This window comes from Chiloscyllium punctatum, chromosome 28 (assembly GCF_047496795.1).
Source record: "Chiloscyllium punctatum isolate Juve2018m chromosome 28, sChiPun1.3, whole genome shotgun sequence".
In the NCBI taxonomy this organism is placed as follows: domain Eukaryota; kingdom Metazoa; phylum Chordata; class Chondrichthyes; order Orectolobiformes; family Hemiscylliidae; genus Chiloscyllium; species Chiloscyllium punctatum.
The window spans coordinates 50731730-50751664 of record NC_092766.1 but is presented as its reverse complement, the minus strand read 5'-3'; the positions used below and the strand labels follow the sequence as shown (position 1 = coordinate 50751664).

Genomic DNA, 19935 nt, shown 5'->3' with positions numbered 1-19935 from the left:
TCTGCTCCTTCACTGTCTCTCCCCGTTCTCTCACTCTCGATCCTCCTCCCTCGGTGTCTCTCTCTCCCCACCTCCCTCCGTTTCTCTCTGACTGAATCTCTCTTCCTTCTGTGCCTTCCTCTCTCTCTGACACACTCTGTCTCCCTGGCCCTTCCCTCTACCTCTAACCCAGAGACTTGGGGGTTGGTCGTGAGTCTGCGTTTGGGGGGTGGGGTGAGATGATAGAGAGACGTGGGAAATGGGAGGAGGGGAAAATAGGGTGGAGACGGAATCGCGGGAGGGAGACAGAGACGGCACGAGAGAGAGAGTAAGGGTGAGGGGGAGAGGGAAGAGTGGAGGCAGGTGGAAAATCTCGTGTTGGGGGTGTGAGAGGGAGGGGCGAGGGTGAGGGAGAAACAATAGTGAAGGCAGGTGGAGAAATCGGGGTTGAGGGGTGTCTGAGAGGGGACGAGAGAATGAAAGTGAGAGGAGGTGAGAAAGAGACAGTGCAGAAAGAGAGAGAGAGGGAGAGAAGTGATGAGAAAGAGTAGGGGAGAGGAAATGGGGAGGCCAGGTTAGAGTGGGAGGGGGGCAGAACGAGTTAAACCCAGTTCCTAAGCTCAGGGCGCTGTGCCCTCCCCTTCCCTGAGAACCAGGACTTGGGGCTGAGTCTGTCTCTCTCCAGCTCAGATTCTCCAACACAAAGACACACAACAACATCGGTCACTCTGCTGCTCGGCACACTTTAATCAACATTTTTATTGTTTACAAATGGAAGTGATGGATACAGTCAGTGGGATGGTGCCTTTTCTCACTGGCCCCTGAGTTGTGAGAAACATTGAAATGTTTCCCTGTAACCCCCCTATGGGAAAAGGATGGACAAACCAGCTCTACCCTCAGTCTGTTACCATAGCGACAGGATACCACATCACTGAAACACTGAACTGAAATGAGAAAATCCCGGATGGATTGATTAATGAGGGAATTTGATGGATGGATGGATTTGGGTGAAGGGACATTTCAGCACAGTCTTCAGATGCTGCCTGAACTTCGTCTGGGTCACGGCATAAATTGCGGTGTTTGTGCAGCAACTGAGGAGATGCAGCATGAAGCCCAATTCCCGCACAAAGGGATCGAGATACACAGACTGATACCCAAAATACCACATCCGTCTCCATATAGAATACAGAATGAACGTTGACCATAACAGGATGAAATTGGCCGAGATCACAAACTGTAAAATGATGGATTTCTTTCGGTTTCTCATTTCAGTGTCAGACTGAGCGTCCCCATTGGTGTGAGCGCGGAGTCTCCTGCGGGCTCTGCTGGTCACTAAAATGTGTCTGACGGTGAGAACATTGAGTAGCAGAATCAGGAGAAATGGGACACACGGGGTTAGAATATGGTGGAGGAGCTCGATTGTGACCCAGACAATGGAGTAACGAGCAGCGAGTTTTACATAACAAAACCAGGGGAGGTTCACCATCCAATACAAAGCCGTGAACATAAAATACCAGGAAATGTTCTTTAAACAGCTCAGCACAGTCACTGCTCCCAGAACCACAGCCGCCGTTTTCTCACTGCAATATTTACTTTTCAGCTTCTGGCAACAAATGGCCACAAACCGATCAAAGGTGAAAGTGACGGTGAACCAGACAGAGCAGTCAGTGGCTGCATAAAGCAGGACGGCGTGGATATTACACACGGGGACGGAATCCCTCAGGAAATAAAACTGTTCCCGATAAACAATGGGAATGTGTCTCAGGATCAGGTCGAGGATAATGACCAGGAGATCCGCCGCTGCCATGGCCCCCAGGTAACGTCTGACACATGGAGATAATCCACAATCTTTATAAAACAGGACGTAGATGGTCACTACGTTAACTGTGAGGAAAGAAAACAAACCCATTATCCATCAGCCTGGAGGCAAAGGGACCCGTTTGATCAGGGACCCAGTGAGATTTTCAAATGTGTCCCTGTATTCAGGGATTTATTAAAATAATTGGAGCTGGAATAACAAATGGGAAGGTCGGAATTACTGACAAAAAATGTGACATAAACAACAAGAAACCCTCCCTCCCCAAACACACAGAGACACATCCATAAGGACAGATGGTTTCCAGAACATTCCCACAATCTCGATCACTCGAGAGCAGAAACAGGTCACTCCTTCCCAGTTCCTAATACGGAGGGTGGAAACGTTGCTGTCCTGAAGGATTCTCTCCCAGTCTCCTGAAGACAAACGGAGTTTGGGAATTTCTGTATTTTGGTCTAAATTGTGGTCGATCCTGTGTCGTGAAGAAATGTAAACGCAGGGAAAACGTATTCACCCCTTTAACTGCCCGAGGGGCCTTCGGAACAGTGTCTCCTTCTCCCTGGAACGGGATCTCTTCCCTCGGGATCTTATCGTTTGTTCAATTCACTGACGTCCGGCTGTTCACAAACAATGTCAGGGACAGAACGTTCCGGGAATGTCAGTTATAGAATTTCAGGGACAGAACGTTCCTGGGAATGGCAGTTATAGAATGTCGGGGACAGAAGGTTCCGGGGAATGTCAGTTATAGAATGTCAGGGACAGAACGTTCCTGGGAATGGCAGTTATAGAATGTTGGGGACGGAACGTTGCAGGGAATCGCAGTTATAGAATGTTAGGGACAGAACGTTCAGGGAAATGGCAGTTATAGAATGTCGGGGACAGAAGGTTCCGGGGAACCCCTTGACCTGACCATCACCTTTCCCCACTCCCCACCCCACCAACATGATGTACTGTGCCTGGACACACTATAACATTAATGGGGTGAGAGACGGAGAGTCCAATCACAGGAATGGGAACTAAAGGCATTGCCAGATCAATCCACCTCACAGAACCAGCCCAGACACCATACAACCAGAGGAGATATCTGTTCACCGTGGAACACTGTACAGACCAGGACAGTGTACTGCTCAGTGCAACCCAGCAATCTGTCCAGAGTGGAACACTGCGCAGATCAGATCAGGGCATTGATATATAACCCCGGAATAGATATCTGTCCAGCACGGGGAGCTGTGCAGACCACAGCAGTGCATTGATCTATAACCCCGAACTAGATATCTGTCCAGCACGGGGAGCTGTGCACACCATAGCAGTGCATTGATCTATAAACCCGGACTAGATATATGTGCAGGACGGGGAGCTGTGCAGACTACAGCAGTGCATTGATCTATAAACCAGGACTAGATATCTGTCCAGCACCGAGAGCTGTGCAGACCACATCATTGCATTATCTATAAACCTCAACTAGATATTCTGACCAGCACAGGGACCTGTGCAGTGATCACCCGTGAATTAATTTGCAGACCTGGAGCAGTTACCCTCCAAGTGAGTAGGACTGTGTACCCCACCCCAGTACATTGATCTGTAACCCAGGAGCAGTTACCCTCCCAACATGTAGGACAGTGTACACCACCCCAGTACATTGATCTGTAACCCAGGAGCAGTTACCCTCCCAGCATGTAGGACAGTGTACACCACCCCAGTACATTGATCTGTAACCCAGGAGCAGTTACCCTCCCAGCATGTAGGACTGTGTACCCCACCCCAGTGCATTGATCTGTAAACCAGGAGCAGTTACCCTCCCAACATGTAGGACTGTGTACACCACTCCAGTACATTGATCTGTAACCCAGGAGCAGTTACCCTCCCATCATGTAGGACTGTATACACCACCCCAGTGCATTGATCTGTAAACCAGGAACAGTTACCCTCCCAGAATGTAGGGTTATGTACACCACCCCAGTGCATTGATCTGTAAACCAGGAGCAGTTACCCTCCCAGCATGTAGGACTGTGTACACATTCCAGTGCAATGCTCAGTCACACTGTGTTAGATCCCTGCCCAGTGTGGGGAAACTTGCAGCCCGTTCTGGAACTGACTGGATGTACATCTCCCTCCCATTTACATCTCCATGTCTCCATTGTTGGCCTGACAAGGGGGTGCTGTGGGTGTGAACATCACTGACAGGGAGAGATGGCGGGGAAATCAGTTTAAATATCACCACATGGAAGGGGTTTGGGAAATAGACAGAGAGGGGGAGACTGAGAGATACTATCATTGAAGGATGTGTTCCCAGGTTGCAGAATACTGAAATGAGACACTTCGTTAACATCCTGTAACATGAGCCTGTCTTCCCAGGAAAGCTGGGAAAAAGGGATATTGGTGTGAGGTCAGATGATGGAGAGGTTTGGATGAGCATTTGTTCTACAGCTTTGTAAATGGAGTACACACCATCACCCAGTTTACCCCGAGCATGGAAGATAAGGGACAATTACACCACGGTTTGTCAACAGGGGCACGGGGGTCCTGGTGGATGGGCTAGTACAGAGGGGGACCATTCTCTTCCCAGAGGGGGCGACACCACCAGACCCACCGAGCATGGTCTGAGCTCCCCACCCAGATCAGTGCAGTATTTGAGGTCTAAATAAATGTCCAGCAATACAGGACAAGCATCAATAACCTCCCCCACTCTGTCAGGATAAGGGTCACCGTATTCTCTCTGCTCCCTCACTCTCACTGTATATCTGTTTTTGCACCGACCCCCGAACAAGGCTCATGGTCCACCACTCACACTGTCGCATGCTGCACCTTCTCTCTCTGTCTCTGTCTCTCTCTCTCTCTCTCTCTCTCCCCTCCTGCCTCCACTTCACCCCCACACTAATAACACTGCATGGATACAACACTGTGGACTGAGTCCCTCCGGACACCTCACCATGACCCCCTCCCCAACTAAACTAACACGAACAGCAGGACCACCCACTCCCATCCTCACTCACTCCCTCCCTTTGTCCTATTTCAGGAGAAACAGCCTGGAATAGGACAGGGAGGGCCAAGCCATGTGGTGGAGTGCCCGATATCCGTTCCCTCACCCCCCTACACCCGCCATATGGGGAGGACCCTGGTAGGAGCTGGAAAGGACCGGGACGCCTCGTGTGGAGATTCTGAAACATCCACGTCCCACCGACCGAGTAAGGAGCAATGTTCAGTGAAGGGCAATTCTCACATTAAACCCACTGGCAGCTCCGTTTCCCCCCGGCACAACTTGGAAGCCGTGGCCCTGATGCCATCGACTTTTGAGTCGAGCTGATACAAATGGAATACCCACCGTCGAGGTGGGCAGGAGGGTGGGCTCACAACACATTGTCACCACCACCTCCCAGGAAGGGAGCACGGAGGCTCCCTCCTATACCTCCTCCTGTAAACAGCTCAGATACTGAAACTGATCGGTGAGATTTCCTGCTCTCCTCACCTGCCCTGACATCTTCACCAATCTGTGCTCATATACATCCAGCTCCCTCTGCTCCTGGAACCCCTTTATAATGGCACAGCCTGTTTTAAACTGTCTTTCATTGTCTTTCCTACCAAAGTGTATCACCTCAAACTGCTCTGCACTGATCCCCATCTGCCATAAACCTGAACACTACACCAACGTGTGATTGTACTGTTAGATTTCCACACTCTCCTCCACAGACTTCAGAGTTCTTCCAGGTTCGGTGCCATCTACAAACATTGAGATTGTTATAGTGTCACAGTCCCCATGAAACAACTGAAATCCAGCCCCACATACACTAGTGTGAGCAAGTGAAATACTGCTATATTCCCAATACTGCTATGTTTAATTTAAATTACCTATGAGCTTCACGCCGTGCCCTAACCATCCCCGTGTGTGTATCTGTGTGTCTCTGTGTGGGGCAGGTCGGCCAGTCTCTGTGGTGCTTAAAGTGATGCAATGCCCCCCTCTGCTGGCCTCCACACGCCACTGCACAGACATTGGCAGAGGGTGAAAACCAACAGGGATTCATTCAGAGATGGGGAGGGAGAGGACAGCTGCTCACAGCACCATCCAAACTGATGTCTTATCCATGTACTGATCTAAATGTCCTTTAAACGTTGTAACTGTTCTTGCTTTCACCACTTCCTCTGAAAGTTCATTCCACACACAAGCCAGCTTCTGTCTAAAATAATTTCTTCTCATGACTTTTCTAAATCTTTTTCCTCGCACCTTAAAATATCTCTCAGTTTTGAATCCCCAACTCTAGTGAAAAGACATCAGCCCTTCAGCTTATCTGTACCCCTCAATATTTCATAAACCTCTGTAAAGTTACCCCTTAACCTCATCCTCTCCATTGAAAAATGTCCCAGCATACCCAGCCTCTCCTTATAGCTCACTCCCTCCTTTCCCAACAACATCCAGGTTCATCTGTTCTCAACCCTCTCCAGCTTAATAATATCAAGGTCAATAATATCAAAGTGAATAGTCAAGGTGTTTTCTTATGGTAGGGGAGACAAAAACTAGAGGATACAGGTGTAAAGTGAGAGGGGAAATATAAAAGTGACCTAAGGGGCAGCTTTTTCACCCAGAGGGTGGTGTGGCTATGGAATGAGCGGGCAGGATGACCAGACTGGACACAGTATTCCAGAAGAGGTCTCACCAATGTCCTCTACATCCTCAACATGCCGTCCCAATTCCGATACTCAAAGGTCTGACCAATGAAGACAAAAGTGTTATACACTTTCTTAACCACACTATTTATATGAGATGCAAATTTTAAAGAATTATACCTGACGGCCTAGGTCTCTGTTCTACAACACTGCCAAAGGCCTTGCTTTTAATTGTATAGGTCCTGCTGTTGTTTGATTTACCAAATCCAATAACTCGCATTAATCCTAACTAAACTCCATCAGCCACCCCTCAGCCCAGTGTGTGATATTACTGTCACCTCACCCTCCCCCTTCAATTTTAAAATAACCATCCCCCTCTCCAGGAGGCCTGCACACTCCGGCCTTGATTTTCACAAAGATCCTGAGTTTGGGTAGCCTTGTGTGGTTAGGGGGAGGAGAGACAGATTGCTGACACAGTCAGTGGGGAGCAGAGGCTGGACAGTAATCAGCGGTCGCACGTGAGAGTTGGGTAAGAGTGATCAATGTTTTGGTGTCAGAAATTAAGCTCTTCCTTCGTCTCTGGTGTTCAGTAATAAATATCCATTTGAGACCCTTCTTTGGGCAGAGTGTGAGTGCAGGATTTCTTTCCCTAATATTGCAGGCTACAGATAATAGTGATTAAAGATGTTCATAGTTAATTTGGATAGCACAGCACATACACTCAATATCCTACAGTTGAGACAAATATCTTGTATTTGTTTAATAATACAAAGTGTTTTGTGTAGTTCAGTAATGGGAACCTGATTATAATAAATCCACACCGAGCTGAAAGTGGGCACTAAAATATGACCCAAAATCTGGGTATGGTCGTGTAGTGAGTAGTGTCCCTGCCTCTGAGCCAGAACTCAGGATTTGATTCCAATTCCTGAACTTGTGTGGTAGTGTTCCTAGCTCTGGGCTAGAAGGCCTGGATTCAAGTCCTGCCTGTTGCAGAGATATGTCCCAGCATGTCAGGACAGTCTGATGAACAAACACACAGGAGAATACTGTTCCAGCTTTATGGGTATTGCTGAGTGATGCTAGTGTCCCTACCTCCGAGCACAAAGGACTAGGTGTAAAGCCCACAGACGTGTCTCAGGATACATCTGAACAAACTGATTAAAATGGATTTAGAATTGTGACTTGATGGAGAAGGAAGAGGTGTCAGTATTGAATTTCAGAATTTAGGCCCAGGATGACTGAAAGTCCAGCCATTCGTGTTGATTGGGGTCACATTTCGCCACAGTAGCAGCTTTTAAAAGCAGAATGGTCATGGATAGGGTGAGTAGTCAGGGTTTTTCCCCAGGTTAGGGGCGTTCAAAACTAGAGGGCATTGGTGGAAAGTGAGAGAGGCAAGGTTTTGAGGAGGCCTGAAGGGCACCATTTCACACAGAGGGTGGTGTGCGTATGGAATGAGCTACCAGAGGAAGTGGTGGATGCTGGTACAACTACAGTATCTGGGTACTGAGAGACCTGGCGAGCTTTTCCAGCAATTGCTGTATTTCTTTTAAAAATGCATTCAGCTTAACACAGGTATTCTGAATAAATTAAACATTTTTATTTTCTAATGACGCAGGGACATATAAACATATCTTCAAATTGACCGAGACCATTTTCTGCGAAGGGTATGGCTCTGTGTATGACAGCAGCAATGATGCACCTATACATGGAACAGGGAATGTGATGGAGACATAGTTTGGACAAGGAGACCTCACATGGTCCAATTTGGGAGAGGATGACATTACTGTGTCATTCAACTCAGAGAGGGAGAAAATGTAATCTGCCTGAGAATGAATGGCCTATTGCACTCTCTCTCCTTCATTGTTCCTCATCACAGCAATGTATGCCAGCTAAAAAAACCCTCTACAGTCATCGTTAGCGTTCTTATTTTTCTGGAATCCCTGCAGTGTTGAAACAGTCCCTTCGACCCAACAAGTCCATACCAACCTTTCCAACCCTTTTCACTATATTTACCCCTGACTATTGCACATAACCGAGAAATCCATGAACACTACGGACAATTTAGCATGACCAATCCACCGAACCTATACAGTTTGTGGTAAGAAACTGGATCACCCATTAGAAGCTCACACAGACATGGGGAGAATGTGCAAATTCCACACAGACAGTCACCCAAGGCTGGAATCGACCCCAAGTCCCTGGTGCTGTGAGGCAGCAGTGCTAACCACCGTGCTACCCTTTGGATGATCCCTAACCAGAATTCACTGGAATCTACTCATTGCCTAAAGCAAAGGGAATTCAGCCAAATCCAACTCTCCCAGGATGAAATCCCATTGCTAGCAGCTTGTGTGAGTACAATATCTTCAGAAGCAGAATAACGTTTTGGACAATCTCACAATTTTTCCTTTGTCATGAGTTTCAATAATATTTGGACCAAGTTCTGTCAATTTAAAATTGCAGAGATTGTGTGTGTGTGTGTGTCTGTGTGTGTGTGTGCGTGTGTCAGTGTTTTTGAATATTGATGATATATTTGCAATACTCAAACAGTTTGCCATTCATCTTTCCATCATAGTTTGAGTAACATTGCTCTGCATTATAAACATGTTGTTTTAGCAGATTAAAGAAACTAGCCTGACGTGTTCCTAAAACTGACCCTGACCCAGTCTGAAACCGATATCATCGGCCATATCACCAACCTGGTCACATTTAACATTTGTTGTGAGCAGTGGAGGAGTGGGACTAGAAAAGGAAACAGTGACCCAAAAAGCCGGGGAACTATAGACCGGTGAGCCTGATGTCAGTGGTGGGTAAGTTGTTTGGGGGGATTCTGAGGGACAGGATTTACATGCATTTGGGAAGGCAAGGGCTGATCGGGGTAGACAACGTGGCTTTCTGTATGAGAAATCATGTCTCATTAATTTGGTTGAGATTTTTGAAGAGGTGATAAAGAAGATTGATGAAGGCAATTTGGTAGACATTGTCGAAATGGACTTTGGCAAGGTGTTCTTTTAAAGAACAAAGACCAAAGAAAATTTACAGCCCAGGAACAGGCCCTTCACCCTCCAAGCCTGAGCCAATCCAAATGTAATGTCTAAATCTGTCGGTCAACTCCTAAGCATCTGTATCCCTATGTTCCCCACCTACTCATGCATCTGTCCAAATGCATCTTAAATGAATCTACCGTGCCTGTCTCTACCACATCTGCTGGAAACGTGCTCCAAACGCACACCACCCTCTGTGTGAAGTACGTACCTCGTGTATTCCCCTTAAACCTTCCACCTCTCACTTTGAAAGCATGACCTCTTTTTATTGAATCCTTCACCCTGGGAAAAAAATTGTCCCTATCCACCCTGTCTATACACTTCGTGATTTTGGAAACCTCAACCAGGACCCCCTCAATCTCCTTTTTTCTAGGGAAAATAAACCTAACCTACTCAGCCTCTCTTCATAGCTAGTATTTCATTCTGATTGGTAGACAGATTAGTATTTTTCAGTCACATGGGGTACAGGAGAAGCTAGTCACAATTGGCTTGAACGAAGAGGGATATTATTCAGACTGGAGGCTTGTGAGCAGCAGTGTGCTGTAAGAATCAGTCCTGAGTTCACTGCATTTCATCATTTATGTTAAGGATTTAGATGTGAATACTGGGGCCATAGTTAGTAAGGTTACAGATGACATCAGAAAGGTGGTGTATTAGATTATCTCAGAGCACAACGAGACCACAAATAGATGGGACAAAGGGGCAAGGAGTGACAGATGAAGTTTAATTTAGATAAATATGAGGTTTTGTATTGTGTGAAGGCAAATCAAGGCAGAAATTATACAGTTTATGATGAGGTCCTGGGGAGTGTTGTGGAACAAAGGGACATAGGACTGCAGGTACATTATTCCTTGAAAGTGGAGTCACAGGTAGACAGTCTGGTGCAGAACACATTTGGCACATTTGCCTTAATCAGTCATAGCATTTAATATAGGACTTGTGGTGGTATGTTGTATCTGTACAGGATGTTGTGAGGACACTTTAAGAATACTGCGTACCACTCGGTTTTCTGCAGAAACGATTGACACGGATGTTCCAGGACTGGAGGATTGACCTTCATGGAGAGGTTGATTAGGTTGAGGTGTTTCCCTAGAAGTGTCAGAGGTTGAGGGATGACGTTATAGAGATTTATAAAACCATCAGGGGCATGGATATTCTGAACAGCCACTTTCTGCTCCCCAGTAAGTGTGGGGGTGGGGGGGGGTGTTCAGAACAAGAGGACATAGGTTGAAGGTGAGAGGGCGAATGAGGTAAATGTTTCACACACAGAGTGGTGTGTGCATAGAAAGTGCTGTCAGAGGAAGTGGTGAAGTTGGTTACAATCGCACATTTAAAAGTATCTGAGAGGAGGGATATTGGCCAAATGCTGACAAATGGTACTGGATCAGATTTGACATCTGCTTGGAGTGAACAGATTGCACTAATGGGTCTGTTTCCATTCTGCATGACTCTCTGATTCGACAAAAAATTCTGAAAGGACCTTTCAAGTCAGAACTCTCTTCACTGGAAGTTTATTGTGCCTCTATGCTCATATTGATTGAAAGCTGCGTTAGGTAGATATTTGACAGAGAAGTGAGTCATGCACAATGGGACACAAACGGGAAAGTGAGGCTGAGACGATAACCTGATCAGCCACAATCTTAGTGCCTGGTGGAGAAGGCTCAAAGTATCTAATGACGCACTCCTGCTCCTCAGTCCCATTTTCCTGTGTTCCATTCAGCCCCTCATACCTGCTAGACAGGAGCAGTTGGAGGCTACTTACTCCTATAACCTGGTGCACAGAAACAGAGGAGACCATTCGCCCTTCAAGACTGTCCCACACGGTTTGAGGGGATTTGGGAAATGTAATTGGAAAATCCAGGCTGGCTATGAAAGAGGCCCCTCATCTCTCTTTGCAGAGCTCCCCCTCTCTGCAACTTGTGCTTCATTTGTTGGTCATGTTGTAGACCCAGATTCACTGTGAATACAGCCCACATACCTCACCAAGCAATGGCTCACAAAACCCTCTTGTCTCCCTGACTGCAACATTCAATAACAGAACATTCATGAAAATAACACCCACCAACTTTCAAATAACAATTTGGGAGAACATCAGAATCAGGGGCAGGCCGTTCACTCCCCAAGCCTGCCTTGCCCTTCACGAAGATCATGGTTGATCTGCTCCTGGCCTCAAATCCTTTTTCATACCCAATTATTCATAGCCCTCAACTCTCTGACAGGTCAATATCCATCTACCCCCTCTTCAAATACGTTCAGCCATCTTGCTCCCCAACATTCTTGAGAAGAGAAATCCTGACATTCAATCCCACCTGTTTGAAGAAAACACTTGCTGCTCCTATATCATGGTTTATTGATATGAACAAAAGAGGTTGAGACAAGGGTTCAGGTAAAAATGACTGGCCCCGATATCAAGGCAGTGATTGACTTCTGCTGACATCAAGGAGTTTAACAAAACTGCACTTAATGGGAATCAGAGTAAACTCTCCAATGTTTGGGGTCAAACATGGCACAAAGGAAGAAGGGTATCATCTCAGTCCTGGGTCACCTCTGTGGGAGATCCTCAGGGGAGCTTCCTCTTCACAAACAGCTTCATCTCTTCATCAATGTCTCCCCGCCCCCACCCTCCCCACCATAAGATCAGAAGTGGGGATGGTCGCCGAAGATTCCACAATGTTTGGAACATTTTGACCCCCCTCAGCTCCTGAACTGGTCTGTGTCCATGTGCAGCAAGACCCAGACTCCATTGAGACTTGTGCTGTTAAAGTGTCAGTAACATTAATGTAACAGCACTGGTGGGCACTGCACATTGCCACAGTAAAACAAGAGTTCATTCAGCACCTCACGCTGGTTTCACAGGAATATGTGGAAGACATTCAGCCCATTGACACTGTTGGAGAATAACAGGGACAGCCCACTCAGTGCCTCCAGACTATTTCTCAGGAAGGGAAGGAGTCTAGTGTGATGAACCACATCGGAGCCCCTCGACAATATTTGCAGGCAGTAGCCGCGATTCTAATGTTTTCTTATTTTAAAGGAAATGTAAAGTTTCTGTTCCAGATGCAATGTGTCTGGTCAAACTGCTTGGTGCGAAGCAAAACACTATTTACTTAAACATGAAAGATGAAACAAAACCAAAGAAAGAGGAATTTAGAATAATGTAATTATATTGGACAAGTTAACAGAATAATTGATCTAGGAACTATTACTAATGAACTGTTCCAATGAAGGAAAATCCCATAACCACAGCCCTTAGCAAAAAGAAATATTCAGACACAGATTGTCACAAACATTTAGATTAGATTAGATAGAAAACTTACAGTGTGGAAACAGGCCCTTCGGCCCAACAAGTCCACACTGCCCCGCCGAAGCGCAACCCACCCATACCCCTACATCTACCCCTTACCTAACACTACGGGCAATTGATCATGGCCAATTCACCTGACCTGCACATCTTTGGACGGTGGGAGGAAACCGGAGCACCCGGAGGAAACCCACGCAGACACGGGGAGAACGTGCAAACTCCACACAGTCAGTCGCCTGAGGTGGGAATTGAACCCGGGTCTCTGGCGCTGTGAGGCAGCAGTGCTGACAACTGTGCCACCGTGCCGCCCACATTTCTCCAATCCAGGAATTAAAAACAGCAGCAAAAGAAATTTCAGATAGGGTAGCAACCAGGAGACACTCCCTGAAGCTTCCAACTCTGTGGCGACCCCAATAGTTTCAGATGTTACTGAGAAACCAAAACCCAGAGATCCTCATCTGTGAGAGCTGGTCACACCCATTCAGGCTGCATTAAAATAAACCCAAGGCCTCGCTAGCTGTTTACTCGAGTGGTCTGAACTAGCCAGCTTGTTTACAATCGTTCAATCTGTCTCTTAAAATAAGCCAGGACAAAATAACCTCTTAAAGCTGCAGCATCATCACACTTGTCAGCACATCGAGCTGTCAAACAGGAACCCAGTCAGGCCCTTGGCCCTGTCCAATTGGGCGAGGAAGTAGCCAGTCAGTCCCTTGAGCCACTTACACAGGAACAGTAGGAGACCATTCCCACCATAATGCACTTACACGGGGGCAGAATGAGGTAATTTATGCTGATTCCTGATAAATGTCTTATGCCCGAAACGTCGATTCTCCTGGTTCTCGGACGCTGCCTGACCGGCTGTGCTTTTCCAGCAAACAACTCTCTACTGTGATCTCCAGCATCGGCAGTCCTCACTGTCTCCTAATTGGTGCTCCAACATGATGAACAAGTGGAGCAGAAGCTATACAGACAGACTGCTCCACGTTGTTTGTCTTAGCTCCATTCCCTATGATACACACGTGGGACTTTAACATGGTTCTCTAGCCGTGAGCAGAGCAACTATATATCTTGTGTGAAGTCTCAAGAAGGCATCTTTTATCTCTGAGAAGAAAGCCTGGTGTTTCAATGTAGGGCGGAAGTGGGTGGGAATGGCTACCTGTTTCAGATGGAAGGTATTGTGGTTGCTGTTGGGGATTGTGAGCAACCTACGTTCAGTACAGGGTTCACACACCGACTGCACAATAACGTGGAGAAAGTTAGTAAAGGCATATAAACTATTAGGAAAGCCACGTTAGGCTGATGAATAGATTCTCTAAGTTCAAATAATGGTGATCTTGTTCATGTTGACCTTGCCTTGTGCATGTCCTGTGCAGTGAAACCTGTATGCCTTACTCTGTCCAAGTCTATTTCCACCCTATGATCTCTCTGGCCATGCTTACTATGACCTGTCTCCACTGCTCATAAATAAAGTGTTTCCCTGTACTGAGGTACACGTGACAATAAATCAAACCAATCAATGTATGGAATTTCTCTCTCTGTCAAAGTCTGTTTTGGAAATAAGTGATTGCTGCCACTCCTCGTGTTTCAGCGTCACTATTTCTTGGTCTCTCACAGCTCTACAGGTTAAACACTCAGCTTCTTCACTTTATTCTCATGATACCATCATCCGTGTCTGTGGTAAGGAGATCATTCCTTACAAAGGAGATCAAATCTGTAGAGAGTGCCCCTAATGCTCTCTCAGCAAGGCTCTACAACAGCCGGAAGATGGCTTTACTTATGTACTCGAATCATCTTACAATGAAGGACAGCATACCATTGACTGCACCCATTACTTACACAGGGTTTGATTCAGACTGGTCAGCATAGACTTGTGAGTGGGAGATCATGCTTCCCAAATTTCTTAGAGTCCTTTGGTGTAGTGACCAAGAAGATTGATGAGGACAGAGCGGTAAACGTTGTCTCTACGGATTTCAGTAAGGCCTTTGATAAGGTTCCACATGGCAGGCTGCTCTGGAAGGTTCCATCACGTGGGATGTTGGGGGCTTTGGCCAGTTAGATACACAGTTGGCTTGTTGGTAGGAAGCAGAGGTTTTAGTGGAAGGATGCTTGTCAGACTTGGTCCATTGGAGGCTTGGAGGCTTGGTCCATTGCTGTCTGTTATCTATGATTTGGTTGAGAATGTACAAGGCATGATTAGTAAGTTCGCAGATGACACTAAAATAAGTGGGAGCATGATCAGTGAGGAAGATTATCAGAAATTGCAGCAGGCCCTTAATCGGGTGGGCAAGTGGGCCGAAAAATGGCAAATGGAATTTAATATAGCAATGTGAGGTCTTGTATTTTGGAATCTCAAGTCAAGGTAGGAGTTCCATGGTGCATGGGAGAGCCTTATGGGGTGTAGTGCGCAGAGAGACCTTGGCGTTCAGGTGCATGGTTCTCTGAGAGTGGAGTCACAGGTCGACAGGGCAGTGAAAAGGGCATTTGCGACACTGGCCTTCATCAGGCAGAATATTGAGTATAGAGGTTGGCAATTTATGTTTCAGTTACACAGGACTTTGGTAAGGCCGCATTTGGAGGATTGTGTTCAGTTTTGTCACCTTGTTAGAGGGAGGATGTTATGAAATTAGAAAGAGGGCAGAAGAAATTTACAAGGACATTGCGAGGACCCAATGGTCTGAGTTATAGGGAGAGGTTGGACAAGATAGGACATTTTCTTTAGAGTGTGGGAGACTGAGGGAGTCCTTATAGAGCTGTATAAGATCATTCGGGATATGGATAGGGTGAATGCTCTCAGTCTTTTCCAAGGTTTAGAAAATCGAGGACGAAAGGGGATCAGTTGAAGGTTAAAGGGGAAGGAATAAAAGGGAAGCTGATGGGCCACTTTTTTACACAGAGGCTGGTACGTGGATGAGCTGCCAGCAGATGTGGTTGAGGGGGTTACATTAACAGTATTTCAATAGCATTTGGATAAATATGTGGATCGGAAAGGACTGGAAAGATATGGGCCAACTGCAGGGAAATGGGGTTAGTTTGTATGGACATTTACAAGGTGGAGTCAAACCCTTCTGTTAATTAAAACCAAACACCCAGAAAAACTCGCCTCACCTTGTTAATCTGTTAAAGTATGAGTGACACAGATCTCCTACATTCCACTATTTAAACAAAACTTAGCAAGTTAATTTCTTAACTTTAATAGTGAACACTAAACAACAACTACTCACAAATACAAGCCCCACTTTTCTTAGCTACTTACGATCTGACTCTGACTTTGTAAAAATATGCTGTTCCACCAACCCACATATGAAACATTACAACCACACATTCTCTATCTTCCCCGCTGTGTTCACTCTTTCAGCTGCTGATCTCCTGGGTCACTTTTATTTTACGCAAGTAGCTTTGACATGAACATGTATCTTTGATAGAGAGTGTTTGAGATGGCCAGTTAGCACTCCTGCTCTACAGCAGTTACTCTGCTGTTGGATGGCAGTGGCTCTCCCTCTCTTGTTCAAAATGCTGGGTTTATATATTCCCCATGATATAATAATTCTCATAATTTGATTGCTTTCCAGGTGTCCAAACAATAATATTCACATTATGTTGGCTTCTGGTATCCTAAGCGTTATTTAAACTGTTTGGTTGTATTTGAATTGTTGTCAAAACAGCAAACAAAACTCAGGTTTCCATTTCCCAGTTAATTGTTACATGTGGAACAGTGTGACCTTTAGCTGGCATCTGTGGCTGTACTTTCTATTCAGCAAAACCCGCTCAGCCTTTAAATGACCGGATATGATTTCGGCTTCATAACACCTTCCCACTTCAAAAAAAACATGAAATGGCAGAATGAAAAAATGGCTTCATTTCTTTTCCTCTAATTCTTAATCCCATTATTATGAAATACAAAAGTATTAAACTCAGCGATACCATACATATTAATTCTGCACACATATATATAACACTGCAATAAGTCAAATTTTATCGAAACATTTTCCTTTAAATCCACGATTACGCATCTGCTATCACATTTTAGGACCTACAGCATGTACTTTTTGTAAGGTTAAAGTTGGTAAGATAAGACTCCAATGAAATAGTCTCATATTCTGGTCTTTAAATATTCCAAAAAATGCGAGAGGTATGTCGTTCTCCACAACCATCTCTTACTATTCCTTTGTCATAAAAACATTAAAATATTGTCAGTCCAGTGCTAAACTTAATCATTCTTTTTCAATAATGGAAATTTTATATTTTTTTTCTGGTGAATATTGAGTTTTTTCGACAAGTAGCCAATTGGTCATTCAATTCCATCATCATCTTTCTGTATCAATACATCTCTGAGCCCTATATCCCGAGCGTCAAACACAATTTTCAAAGGGTTTCAGAATATATGGTGCAGCTGAAGCTGGTGTGGTGATTAATCCTGCTTTAAAATTGTCAAATGCCTCCTGGCATTGTTCTGTCCACCACAATTCTGTGTTCGCCTTTAATAAATCCATCAGTGGTGCCAATGCGCTGCTGAAGGTTGCCACAAACTTCCGATAGAATCCACGCAGTTCCAAAAATCGAAGCACCTCTTTCTTCGAGGATGGTCGTGGAAATTCCTCAAATCACTTCGCCTTTGTGTTCCATGGGGTCAACCTTCATGTCCAATGTAATGTCCCAAGAACGTCACCACTGCCTTTGCGAATTCTGTTTTCTTTTAAGTTTATTACCTAGTTTGCTTCTTTTAATCGTTCAACATGCTCAGCCAACTGTAACATGTGAGCTTTCAATCACTTGCTAAAGATCACCACATCAAAACCAAAATTGCGCAATTCGTTCATCTGGCCGCAACTCCATTCCTGAGTCTTAAATGTACTGGTGCATTATTCATTCACATGACGTACTCTTAACTTTTTTGGTCATATCCGGTATCTTGACCAGATAGTTGAACTGACTTTTTTTTAATTTGAAAGGGAACACTAAACCTGGCTTTGAAGGGATTTCCTACCACTGGTGGCAATACTAACACGTCATCCCCATGGGAAAAAATCAATGTTTCAGAGTTTTTATCTGCCACCTGCTTCATTCCATGCTGTGTCCTCTTCAGGTGCTGTTTAGCTAACTCACCGTCTCCATCTAATTTCTCCCTCATGTCAGATATATAATCCAAGTGTGAGATCTCCGACTTCGGTCCTGTCAATTTATATTGAATTAATTTCAAAGGACCTCTCACTTCATGTACGAGTATTAATTCAAAGGAAGGAAAGTGAGTAGATTTATTTGGGGCATCTCTAATGGTAAAGAATATAATGAGGCGCCTTTATTCCAATCATTCGGGTAATTCTGACAGTACACTGTTTATATTGTCTTCAGCTTCTGATGCCAACTTTCCAAGACTCGCTGGGATTCGGGATGCAATGCACTTGATTTAAACTGCTGTGTGCTGAAGCTATCCAAGATGTCCTTAAACAGCTGCGTGGAGAAATGAGACCCTTGGTCTGACTGCAGTGAGTAAAGAAAGCTACCAACTCCTCCACCTCCCTTTTTTCTTTAAACTCCATAATGGAATTATCCATGGAAATCGGGTAGACACATCCATTATGATCAGCAGATATTGGTTTCCACTTTAATTTGGAAAGGGGAGCTACACAATTAATCATAACCCATAAGAAAGGTTCGTCGAATACAGGAATTGGCAACAACGGTGCTGGTTTTATTACTGCCTGTGACCTACTTACCATTTGGAATGTATGACATTAACAACAAAACTTACCCATGTCCCCTGTTCATTCCAGCCACTAGAAATGCTTGAGCCTGAGTCTTCCGTGCATCAACTCCTTTGGCGTTTTCTTTCAGTTTTCCTTCCTGTTGTAACTTACGACAGTGGGATCATGTTACTAAGCAGTCTGGAAAAATCCCTGGGGATTTTTATTTTAATTCTCCTGTTCCCTGGTCTTACTTTGGCTTCTCCACCACAAGGGGTGCCTTTCCCACCTTGGATCCTGCTAAATCATTCCCAAGAACAAACTGTATTCCTGGAACTGACCCTCTGTCACTCAATCTCACTGTTACTTCCCAACCTTGACGTGGCACTCCAACCTGATGTTACACAAGGGAATGCTTAATTTCTGTCCCCATTCCACAAATTATCACGCTGTTGAGTAATATGTCAGAAAGAGTGAAAACACTTCCATCTCTTACTATTAGCGGCCGAGGGAAAGTGAGGACCAGAGATGCTGGAGATCAGAGTTGAAAAGTGTAGGGCTGGAAAATCACAGCAGGTCGGCAGCATCCGACGGCAGGAAAGTTGACGTTATAGACAATAGACAATAGACAATAGACAATAGGTGCAGGAGTAGACCATTCTGCCCTTCGAGTCTGCGGCATCATTCAATATGATCATGGCTGATCATCCTTAATCAGTATCCTGTTCCTGTCTTATCTCCATAACCCTTGATTCCACTATCTTTGAGAGCTCTATCCAACTCTTTCTAATATGAATCCAGAGACTGGGCCTCCACTGCCCTCTGGGGCAGAGCATTCCACACAGCCACCACTCTCTGGGTGAAGATGTTTCTCCTCATCTCTGTCCTAAGTGGGCAACCCCTTATTTTTGAGCTGTGTCCTCTGGTACGGCACTCACCCATCAGCGGAAACATGTTTCCTGCCTCCAGACTGTCCAATCCTTTAATAATCTTATATGTCTCAATCAGATCCCCTCTCAGTCTTCTAAACTCAAGGAGAGACAAGCCCAATTGCTCCAGTCTTTCAGCGTAAGATAGTCCCGCCATTCCAGGAATTGACCTCGAGAACTTAGGCTGCACTCCCTCAATAGCAGAATGTGTTTCCTCAAATTTGGAGACAGAACTGAACACAGTACTCCAGATGTGGTCTCACCAGGGGCCTGTACAGCTGCAGAAAAACCTCTTTGCTTCTATACTCAATCCGTCTTGTTATGAAGGCCAGCATGCTAATAGCTTTCTTCACTACCTGCTGTACCTGCATGCTTACCTTCATTGACTGGTGTACAAGAACACCCAGATCTCTTTGTACTGCCCCTTTACCTAAATTGCTTCCATTTACGTAGCAATCTGCCTTCCTGTTCTTGCCACCAAAGTGGATAGCCATGCATTTATCCACATTAAACTGCATTTGCCATGCATCTGACCACTCAACTAACCTGTCCAGTTCACCCTGTAATCTAACATCCTCACTTCATCCTG

The 19935-nt window shown here is 45.4% G+C and overlaps 1 long non-coding RNA gene across 1 annotated transcript; it reads left to right on the top strand.

Annotated features, from left to right (window-relative positions):
* The first annotated feature begins 1592 nt into the window (after positions 1-1592).
* Positions 1593-18192, top strand: LOC140453853 (uncharacterized). The gene is made up of 3 exons (XR_011952511.1): positions 1593-1795; positions 9011-9201; positions 18086-18192. It is a non-coding gene; the product is annotated as an uncharacterized lncRNA (long non-coding RNA).
* Positions 18193-19935: the final 1743 nt, after the last annotated feature.